Source organism: Scardinius erythrophthalmus, assembly GCF_964197995.2.
Source record: "Scardinius erythrophthalmus genome assembly, chromosome: 16".
NCBI lineage: Eukaryota > Metazoa > Chordata > Actinopteri > Cypriniformes > Leuciscidae > Scardinius > Scardinius erythrophthalmus.
The window spans coordinates 38,113,027-38,124,277 of record NC_138236.1 but is presented as its reverse complement, the minus strand read 5'-3'; positions in this window follow the sequence as shown (position 1 = coordinate 38,124,277).

Below are 11,251 nucleotides of genomic sequence, written 5' to 3'. Positions count from 1 at the left end.
ATGAAACTCTATTGTTTCCTCACTTTCACTTCTCCGTGTTCTCCGCCGGCTGTCCCCCTTCCCAGCATGCATCCCTGCCATAGCCACTGACCTGTACTAAGCAGGAGATCGATAGTCAATTCCATTTCGTGGCCTGCCTCTGACAGCTATTAGATAGGAGTGGATTGGATGCTTGTAAGTAGCAAGAGCGTGAGTCTGACCCTCCTCCTCCACTGTTTCGGTCTGTTCTCATCAACACACCCGTCAAGCGCACAGAGACACTTTACAGATTCTCAGCCGTACTGTTCACTCACAGATATGAGATGGCTTAAAGATGATCCAACATTAACATGTCCAGTGTGAAAAATCTCATATGTGTGAAGTCAGCGACTTTGAAATTATGCGTTTTGATATAAAATCAACGTATACTCTGTCTCTGACATTTAAGTGGTGAGCGTAGCAGTTTTTATTTATTTATTTGACACCTACAGAGCCATGGACATGGTGATGGGGGGGAAAAAGGAGATAGGAGATTTTGCGTTTTGACTCAAAAGTATGGCGTTCCCTTGCAAAAGCAGTGTGTTCCCCGGCGAAATGTTGCGTTCGTTCACAAAACATTTGCATTCTACTGCAAAACCTTTGAATTCCTCGGAAAAATAAGCAATGAAATACACATTTTCCTCCTACTTCACATTGTTTCCGTCACAAAAGTTTTGCATGCAAATGCAAAGTTTCTCAGGGGAATGTAAGTTTGCAGAATTGATCAGAAGCTGCTCTTTCATTGAAACAACAAGACAAGCTTCTGGCTAAACCACTCATTTCTATTGTGAGAAATTACTTAAAGGGCTAGTTCACTTTGAAATTAAATTTTGGTATGTTTTAGCTTACCTCAAGGGCATCCAAGATGTAGGTGTCTTTTTTTCCGCAGTAGTTTCATAGAAACCGCTCGTTTCGTGTCTTAGGCCATCAATGTGTACTTACAATGGGGAATTGTTTAATTTGGACGATGGGGAATTGTTTAATTTGGACACTGTGCATGCTCTTTGAGACAGTGACCATAGACCTGCATTATATGACTGTCAGACAAGAACGGTTTGACCTAAAAATATCAAAATTGAAACTACTGCGGAAACAAAGAAACCTACATCTTGGATGCCCTTGAGGTAAGCTAAAACATACCAAAATTTAATTTCAAAGTGAACTATCCCTTTAATTCAGATTCGCGTTTAATCAGATCTCTGGAAATTAGCTTGAAATACTTGATTGGTTCAGTTCAGTTCAGTTTATTTCTTAAGTACATTTAATGACAGCAACAAGGCTGACCAAAGTGCTGTACAATACAAAATAAAAGACCATAAGATAATAGATAAAAAAGGAAACAGAGAAGAACAAAACAAGACATTACAATGTATTAAAGGGTTAGTTCACCCAAAAATTCTGTCAGTAATTCCTCTCCCTCATGTGGTTCCAACCCCGTAAGACTTTCCTTCATCTTCAGAACACAAATTAAGATATTTTTTTGATGAAATCTGAGAGCTGGCTCACTCCTTCTTAGGCTGCTATGTTATTGAAATTTGCCGGCCCAGAAAAGTTAGTAAAGACATCATTAAAATAGTCCAAGTGACTACAGTGGCTCAATCTTAAGTTGAGTTCTCGCGCATTTGTCGTTGAGTTCTCACGCATGTGTCGTGGTGCTCTCGTGAACTCACTCAGAGGCCCACACGGAAGAAAATGAAGAGCTGAATAAAGTTGTTTTTCTTGTTGTTGTTTTTTTGCGCACAAAAAGTATTCTCGTCGCTTGATAAACTTATGAAATGACCTAGTAGCCTATGGAGGAGTGAGCCAGCTCTCAGATTTCATCAAAAAATGCCTTAATTTGTGTTCCGAAGATGAACAAAAGTCTTACGGGGTTGGAACAACATGAGGGTGAGTAATTACTGACAGAATTTTCATTTTTGGGTGAACTAATCCTTTAAAAAAGCCAACAAAAAGAGATATGTTTTAAGACTAGACTTGATTGTTAATATGGAAAAACATTTCTGCCAATCATTAGGTGGCCACAATTTCTTTAACATTTGTCTTTTGTAAAATAAAAATTGTTTTCTTTGTTTATGTGACGTGACCTGGGCTCTTTCTGGTGCCACTGTTGGCACAGAAAAGACACACTTCACCGTTAAGACAATAGGAAGTCAACACAAAATCACACACCCATGTTCTGTTTTAGCACACAGGGACCCCTGATCTTACAACACTTCCTGTTTCAAACCCACATCTGTGGCCAGCTTCCTTTCCCAACAATGTACAGAAAATACTTCATTTTCAAGGAATGGAAGCTATCTTTATCCATCTGACAGATTATTAGTATTCAGCATGATTATTAGGACCATTTTAACCCATTTCACTCCTACAAAAAAAAAAAAAAACTACATAAAGGGTTTGTCCACAATAGTTGTTTATGACCTTTATCAAATGTCACAGAGTGAGGCCACATCACTCATATGATCATTTTGGTAAATCGTATTTGTTTGTTGTCAGAATTATGATATGATCAAACCAGTACAAAACATTGGTTTACCACAAAAGATTGTGATCATTGTCCCACATCTCTTCAGCTGAATTATTACAACACTGTTACCAAAGAAATCCACAGAAAAATACAACTGAAATTCGAAATAGGATTAATTTATTTATTTTACTAACTGGACAAAATTATGAGTCTGTAACTATGAAATTAAAAATGAAGAACAATTTATTCTGTTTGCTTTGAAGGTTTCTTAGATGGTTGATGTCTTGTAAAGAGGACATGAAAGATTGAGGAAATCTGCCCCTTCCTCTTTTTGTCATTGTGCAACAACTAGATTTCACAACAATGAAAGACAAGAGATGATTTTGGAGCTGTTTATTTGAATTTTTTAACATTTCTAATGTTGAACAAAGTTATTTAATATTCAAAGAACACAGCTAAACATAAATAACAAGAATTGCAATCATATATGGTTTGAGGAAAGGATGAATGACAATACGTGACACGTCTGAGAGGCCAAAACCTCACTGTTTTATTGGGCCATACGAGTTATAAAGATGCCATAAGGTATTTTTATATCCATTTGTTGACACAAATCAAGATAGAAGTGACACCAACAATTCTGTAAAAGAAAATAACATGGTAACACTTTATTTCGATAGTCTACTTTAGACATTCTACAAACTATAAATAACCGTTCAACTCCATGTCAACTCTCATTAGAGTATTAGTAGACTGTTAATATCTGCTAACACTTTATTTTAATGCTCCCCAACAGACATTATACTGACTATAAGTAACTTGGCAACTACAAGTCAACTTGTTCTCCTAACCCGAACCCTAACAACTAACCATAACCTGACAGTCTACTACAGTCTACTAATACTATAATGAGAGTTATTTGACATGTAGTTTGAAAAGTTACTTGAATGACTAATGTGGACCATCGAAATAAAGTGTAACCAAAAACATCAGCTACTGCATCAAATCCCCATGGAAGCTATTCGAGAGACTGGCAAAAACACGTAAAAATAAGAAAAATACACAGACGTACATACATGAAAAAGGAGAAATTGGCAAGCTGTATTCATTGGCGTATTAAATCATGCAGCTAAAGCAACATGCCAGACAGTGACAAAAGAAATCAGTATAAATATGATAACTGCTCTCTAGCAGGCGGGCTGTAAAGAACCACAGGCAATTATCCTCAGCGAGAGCAGAAATACTGGCGGCCGTCGCTCTGAAGCGAAGGCCTTTATGTGAGCCGCTGATAAGCAGAGAATGGAGCAGAACTTTAATGCTTTCGGCTTTCTTGTGTTTTCTGAGCACTCTGAGATTGGCAGAATTACACCTCTGAGCTTGATTGCATTGGTTTGACCCAGCTGTGTGTTGTAATAAGTATTAGATTTAAACTGGAAAACCGCTGAATTAGCTTGCCAGCACTGTAGATATCATATATAGGCCTATTTCCATATCATTATGATCACATTGAGCATATACTGTAACATTAGTTTATTTGCACAAAATGATTAGATTCCTTTAAGTCTGTCGATTATAAAATGTGTTTAATTAAATTTAATCACACGATTAGCTTATTAGTTATAAAACATTTTTAAAAACGCACACACATCGAAACTTCCTAAGAAACGAAGATTGAACAGACATTGTAAACTCTGAGTCAATATACAGTAGTGGCCAAAAGTGATTTTGTCAGCATATTGCATGTATATCACAGACACACACACACACACACTCTCAGGCTACGTCTACATTAATCTAGATAGATTTAAAAAACAAGTTTTCATTTCAAAACGCTTACCATCCACACATGCGTTTAAGCGTTTTCCAAAAGTTTCTCATTTTCCAAATGTTCTCATCCACACTGAAATGTCGTAAAACACTAAATTCACCTTACAGCACATGCGTAAACCCTCATTAAAAGCTCACTGGGATGACACAGACAGAACAAGACAATCAAATTCTCACGCAATTCTTCTGGCAGGATCATTTTATTTAGCAAAGTATCTCAGCATTCTCTGATCTGTCCAGGTCAATATTAACCAACCGCAGAACCATACGTCATAGCAGTGTGAGGATGACAGCGCCAGCCTAACAGTCTGATGCCGGAAGTGGGTGGGGTAAAAGCACCTAAGGGGTGGAGATGGGTAGGTTTAGGGGTGGGTTTAGGGGTCAGGGGGTGGAGATGGGTAGGTTTAGGTATGGTATATGTAAGGTGGATATGTATGGTATCCACTTCTGGCACCAGACTGTTAGGCTGGCGCTGTCGTCTTCACACTGCTATGACGTATGGTTCTGCGGTTCTGCAGTCAGACCTATCTCGTCCAGGTCGCTCTCACTCACCATTATATGTTTGGTTTAAAACGCGACTGCTCTCGTGTTTTACCACAGAACAGCAAATTAGTGACGTTACATATGAGACTGAAGCTTTAAAGCGTGCATCGAGTTCGCAGCGCAATTTCTCATGAAGAAATCTCACTGGGGGCGATCGCCGATGAGTGCGGAGTGAATGGCCTTGATGGGAGCGTACGCAGGCACATTTGGCTGCCGCTGCTCACTCGGACTTGAGCCCTCATTTGGATTGTTTTATACCAAGCAAAGTTTGACCAACCTGAAAAGCCCTCTGTCACTGTTTCCACAAATTTGACTGGAGTCATTTGGAATGTTTATACTAATCAAAGTTTGACTAACCTGAAAAGCCCTCTATTATCGTTTCCACGAATCTTCCACGAACTTGACTGGAGTCCTCCGTGAGAGGTTTTTCTGTCGGCTGCTCATGGTTTGGCCTGTCCTTCTATGTCTGACTGCTTTCCGTCTATGGGACTCATGCACGGGACTTGCTATCGACGCTGGCACACGAAAACGGGCTATCGGCAGACAGGCTACCTTGTCGGCCAGCGGTTAGCGAGGCTAGGTGGCATCCGTCCTTGTTTGGCATGGCGTTCAGTTATTCCTCCTCACAACTCCACAAACTCAGCTTTGCAATCACTTTGGACTTAACATCCCCATTATAAATGAACTCAGAATTTTGCGTCGCTCCCGTTATGTCCACCGGAGTACACGCAGATGCTTTGTTCACCACCAGCAGGCTGAGCAGTACATTCCTTCAATCTGGACGCCCGTCACACAACTGACACGTCATCAGAGCGCTGCCACCAAGGGGCTACTTCATTCAAAGTAGGACAGAAAACGTGGAGTGGATCACAGCCTACTCCGGCCCCTACAGAGACACTCTGCTAGCGTCAACCCAGCACCCCCAGTCAAAATTGAACTTTTAAATGCACAATCCCTTAATAATAAGGCATCTTTTTTTCATGACCACATCATCAACGAGCATATATGCCTAGTTGAAACCTGGCAACAACCAGAAGTTTACTCTAGTTTAAATGAAGCCTGTCCCCCTGGCTATACCTACCTAAGCAAGGCCCGCACTACTGGCCGCGGTGGTGGCCTTGCTGTTGTGCACCGGGTAGATTTTGAGTTGTCCCCCCCTGTCCCTGCCTGTCCACTCTTCTTTTGAATGCCTTGCATTCAAATGCAAACTGCCACTTTCCACTACAATGCTCCTGATTTACCGGCCCCCCAAACCGAACCCAGCTTTCATTCCTGAGATTCATGATCTCCTCACCACACTCTACACAATCCCAGGGAATATCATCATACTTGGTGATTTTAATATCCATGTAAACGATCCCCCTTCCTACTCGGTAGCTGAATTCATTAATCTTCTCGACAGTCTCAATTTCACTCAACACGTCAATGTCCCAACACACTCCAGAGGCCACACTCTTGATTTGTTGATCACCAACTCCACCTCTATCAGCAATCTCTCGGTGCACGATCTGGGCGTGTCCGACCATAAGGCCATCTCAATGGAGCTACCCACTCTGTCCCCCCTCAGTAAGTCAAGCAGACAAATCAGTTTCAGGAACCTTAAAAACATCAACCCAGCCACCCTGACTACTGACCTCGGTCATCTCTCCGCTGCCCTTTCAGTCACTAAATCTGTGGATCTTTACAATTTATCACTCAGCACCCTCCTGGATGTCATGCCCCAGTCAAGTCTAGAACCGTCACCTTTAAATGGTCAGCCCCCTGGTACACCAAGGAGCTGCGGCTTCAGAAGAGAACAGGGCGTGACCTTGAACGGCGTTTCAAGGACTCAGGACTTGCTGTTCACAAGCTAGCGTACCGGGAACATCAGAGGGCCAACAGCAAGTCCCTCAGTGACACACGGTCCCGGTTCTACTCCCACATAATCAACAATAGCCCTCGTAACTCCAAGCAACTTTTCTCAACCATAAATCATCTCCTCAAACCTCAGATCTCCCTACACTCAGAAAACACGCAGGAGCGTTGCAATACCTTAATCTCCTTCTTCAAAACAAAAGTTGAAAAGATCCGTTCCCTTCTCTCCAGCCCCCCTGCCCTCCAGCCCGCCGCTGTATCTGCTTCTTCGCACCCGCCCCCTCTTCTCCTTAGCCCCTCTGCCCCCCCCCCCAGTTACATCCACTGACCCTCAATCTGGGACTACCCAGCTCCTCTGCTGTTTCACGGATATCACTCAGCATGACATCGAAGACCTCCTAAGGAAGATGAAGCCCTCCACCTGTGACCTGGACCCATTTCCCTCAGCCATGATAAAAAGTCATTCCTCTGCAATAAGTCCCTTGATCACCAAAATCATCAATCAGTCTCTCCAGTCTGGCCAAGTCCCTACGTCTCTGAAAACTGCGGTCATCAAGCCACTACTCAAAAAGCCCAGCCTTGACCCCGAAGTACCTGCCAACTACCGCCCCATCTCCAACCTCCCTTTCCTGTCAAAGGTGCTGGAAAAGGTAGTTTCTGCTCAACTCCACAATCACCTCATAACTAACAGTCTTTATGAGAAGTCCCAGTCTGGTTTTCGCTCTGGCCACAGTACAGAAACTGCCTTGGTCATGGTCACCAATGACCTGCTGATGACGGCTGATGCTGGCTCTCCATCACTTCTCATCCTTCTCGATCTTACCGCAGAATTTGACACCGTGGACCATCATATTCTTTTACACCGCCTCCACTCCTCCATTGGACTCTCTGATACTACTCTTGCCTGGTTTACATCATATCTCACGGACAGAACTGAGTATGTATCCCTGGGTGGTGCTAAATCGGACACACACTCTGTCACCTGTGGTGTCCCTCAAGGATCAGTCCTTGGCCCCACCTTCTTCACGCTGTACATGCTCCCCCTTGGTCATGTCATCAGCCGGCATGGAATATCTTTCCATTGCTACGCTGATGACACCCAACTTTACATCAAAACAAACCCAAACCCCTCTGCAGCCCTTTCCACACTTTACACCTGCCTGGAGGAGATAAAGACGTGGATGGCGACTAACTTTCTGCAACTCAATCGCTCAAAAACGGAAGCCATTCTTGTTGGCACTCCGCACCAGACCCGGTCATCCACCATCACCAGCATCACCTTCTCCGGCCACGACATCCACCTCTCATCCTCAGTCACAAAACTCGGTGTTAGAATGGACCCTCACTTGACCTTTGAGGCCCACATTAAACATCTTTGTAAAACTTCCTTCTTTCACCTCAGGAACATTGCAAAACTCCGCCCCATACTCACTTTCCCCGATGCCGAAAAACTTGTCCACGCCTTTGTCTCCTCCAGGCTGGACTACTGCAACGCACTCCTCACCGGGATCCCAAGAAAGAACATCCAGCAGTTGCAGTACATTCAGAACTGTGCTGCTAGGATCCTGATGGGCGTGCGGAAGTACCACCACATCACACCCATCCTCAAATCGCTCCATTGGCTTCCTGTCTAGTTCAGGATTGAATTCAAAGTTTCCCTTCTGTCCCACCAGTGCCTCCATGGCACTGCCCCCTTATTTCTTAAACAACTCATCACCCCCCTTTCCTCCTCACGCCATCTCCGCTCTGGACAGGCCAACCTCCTCCAGCCTCTGAGGACAAGGCCTTGAACTATGGGTGACCGCGCCTTCTGTTCAGTTGCACGCAGTCTGTGGAATGCTCTTCCTGTCCATCTAAGGGCCCCTCAGACTGTGGACTCTTTTAAAAAAGGCCTTAAAACCCATCTTTTTAGAGAAGCCTTTTATGGCTAAAAGTGTTATTTTAATGTCTCTGGTTTTACTCTGTTTTGCACTGTAGCACTTTGAGGTCATTGAATTTATGTAAAGTGCGTTATAAATAAAATGTATTATTATTATTATTATTATTAATGGGAGTCTATGAAGCTAGACGGCTAAAGTTGTCTCTTTCACCCGATTGCCGTTGAGAAATCTCAGATTTTATTGTAGGTTCTGCAAGTTCAACATGGGTTATAGGTCGAAAGTTGAATGAACGAGTTCTTATGTCCTTTCGATTTCTTACAGGTTGAGTTGTTGTTGCCCATAACACGCTAGCACTCTGCTAATGAACGCTGATTGGTCAGTGAAGGACTGATTACGACCAGAGATACCGCTTGATGGCACCGTGACTTTTTTGCCCAAGTTTTTTTTTTGCAACGCAGCAACTTTTTTTTTTTTTTTTTGGTTGCTTGCACTTTTATCTGCCTATGGTTATGTATGTACTGTGAAATTTATACGGAAAATAAATTTAATTTGAGTACTTGTGTTATTCTTGTGTTAGGAAATACAGGATACATATGGTATAGTATTGCCACCATAAAAAAAAAAAACAACCACCAATGTCCTGCTCAATAGTGCTAAATATCAATAAAAATTGAAAAAGGAGAAAAATGCCTCGCAGGTGTGCAATGAAAAAAATATTCTAATAGTGGGCAAAGGGTTGTCCTATTTCTCGAGAGAAAAGAAAGTGCAGAGCGCGAAAGCACCAAAGTGACTGAAGGATTGCCGTAAAGCAGTATCTCTGGTCGTATGATGTGTATGATGTAATTGTCATTTTAAAAGACTTTTTAAAGCAAATAAGTGACTCTAAAAAATCTAACACCCAGCAATGTGTAAATTCTTTGCATCTCCTTTCGAATACAACATTCAAATTACTAGACAAAAAATTATATCCTGAGAAAAGTGGATTTTGAGGGGTATAGCGCCATTGACCTCCATTCATTCTGCACTCGTTCTGTGAGCACCCTCATGTGGAACCAGAGTGGAACTGCAACCAGTTCAGAAGCTGGAAGTTGAGAGTGGAAGTTCTTCCCTTATCAGACATTCTCTGCTCAGTGCTTCATGAGGCTTCATTTGCACATCCCCACCACAAACGTGAGTTAATTTTCTGTCATCTTTGCAGGACTGCAATATTGTTACACTCAGGTTGCAGCAGAGACGAAACAGGACCTAAGTCCAGCAGCTTTATTTACAAAACAGAATCTCAGGAACATGAACAGAACAACCAACTTAATGCAACATACCTGATAAAGAACTGAAAGTAACACAAGGCTTAAATAGACAGAGGAACTAACGAGACTAATTAATGAGACACACCTGAACTGAAACTCAAATCAAAATGGTAACCATGGAAACAAACAGGCAGGGGCGGAGAAAGACAGAACCAGAGCCCGTCTACGGAGAGCCTGCCCACTCCCTATTAAGCCCTATTGTCCCGAATTTTGAATGTAGTACCACCAGAGTTCCACTGGGGGCGCTCGCCATGAGTACAAAATGAATGGGAGTCAATGGGGCTAGACGGCTAAATTTGTCTCTTTCACTCTATTGCCGTTGAGAAATCTCAGATCTGATTGTAGATTTTGCAAGTTCAACATGGGTTTTAGGTCGAAAGTTGAATGAACGAGTACTTCTGTCGTTTTGATTTCTTACAGGTTGAGTTGTTGTTGCCCATAACACGCTAGCATTCTGCTAATGACGTCAGCATTCTGACGTCATTGACATTTTGAAAGACTTTTTAAAGCAAATAAGTGACTCTTAAAAAATCTAACACCCAGCAATGTGTAATTTCTTTGCATCTCCTTTCGAATACAACATTCAAATTACTAGACAAAAAAATTATATCCTGAGAAAAGTGGATTTTGAGGGGTATACCGCCATTGACCTCCATTCATTCTGCACTCGTCCTGTGAGCGCCCTCATGTGGAATCAGATTGGAACTGCAACCAGTTCAGAAGCCGGAAGTTTACTGAGAGTGGAAGTTCTCCCCTTATTAGACATTCTCTGACAGAACTGAACTAATAGACATATTAACCAAACACAGACAAGAACAGAAATCAAAACAAACTGACATTGTGACAGATATGAAGAGTGTGCAAAGTGACATATTTTAGTGAATAGCACATAACAGGCACAATACCGTATAAACATGAATATCTATTGGTACAATATTCATCACATGACTAAACTTATGCCATCATTTTTATACCTCCATTTTCACAGTCCACACTAGCGTTGCCACCCGTCCCGGTTTTCCAGGGATTGTTCTCTTTTTTGAGCGACAGTCCCGGAAAATTTATATTCTTTCCCGGGACACGAATTGTCCCGTTTTTTTGTGAAAATGTACTTCTAAAGTAGAATTTCCTGGTTTCAAATTAAACCGTTTCCTTCTACGGTTACTGCTGAGCTGCCACATGCAATTGACACTTTTTACACGCTCTCACACCACACATCCATTTTCTCACGCACAGAAAAATCGCGAAGCAAAGAGGACACGGAGACCGACAGACTAGACAGAGCAGGTTACTTATGATATAAAAAAATCTCAGCTCTCAGATTCTGTCAATTTTATTACAAAATTCAAACAAAC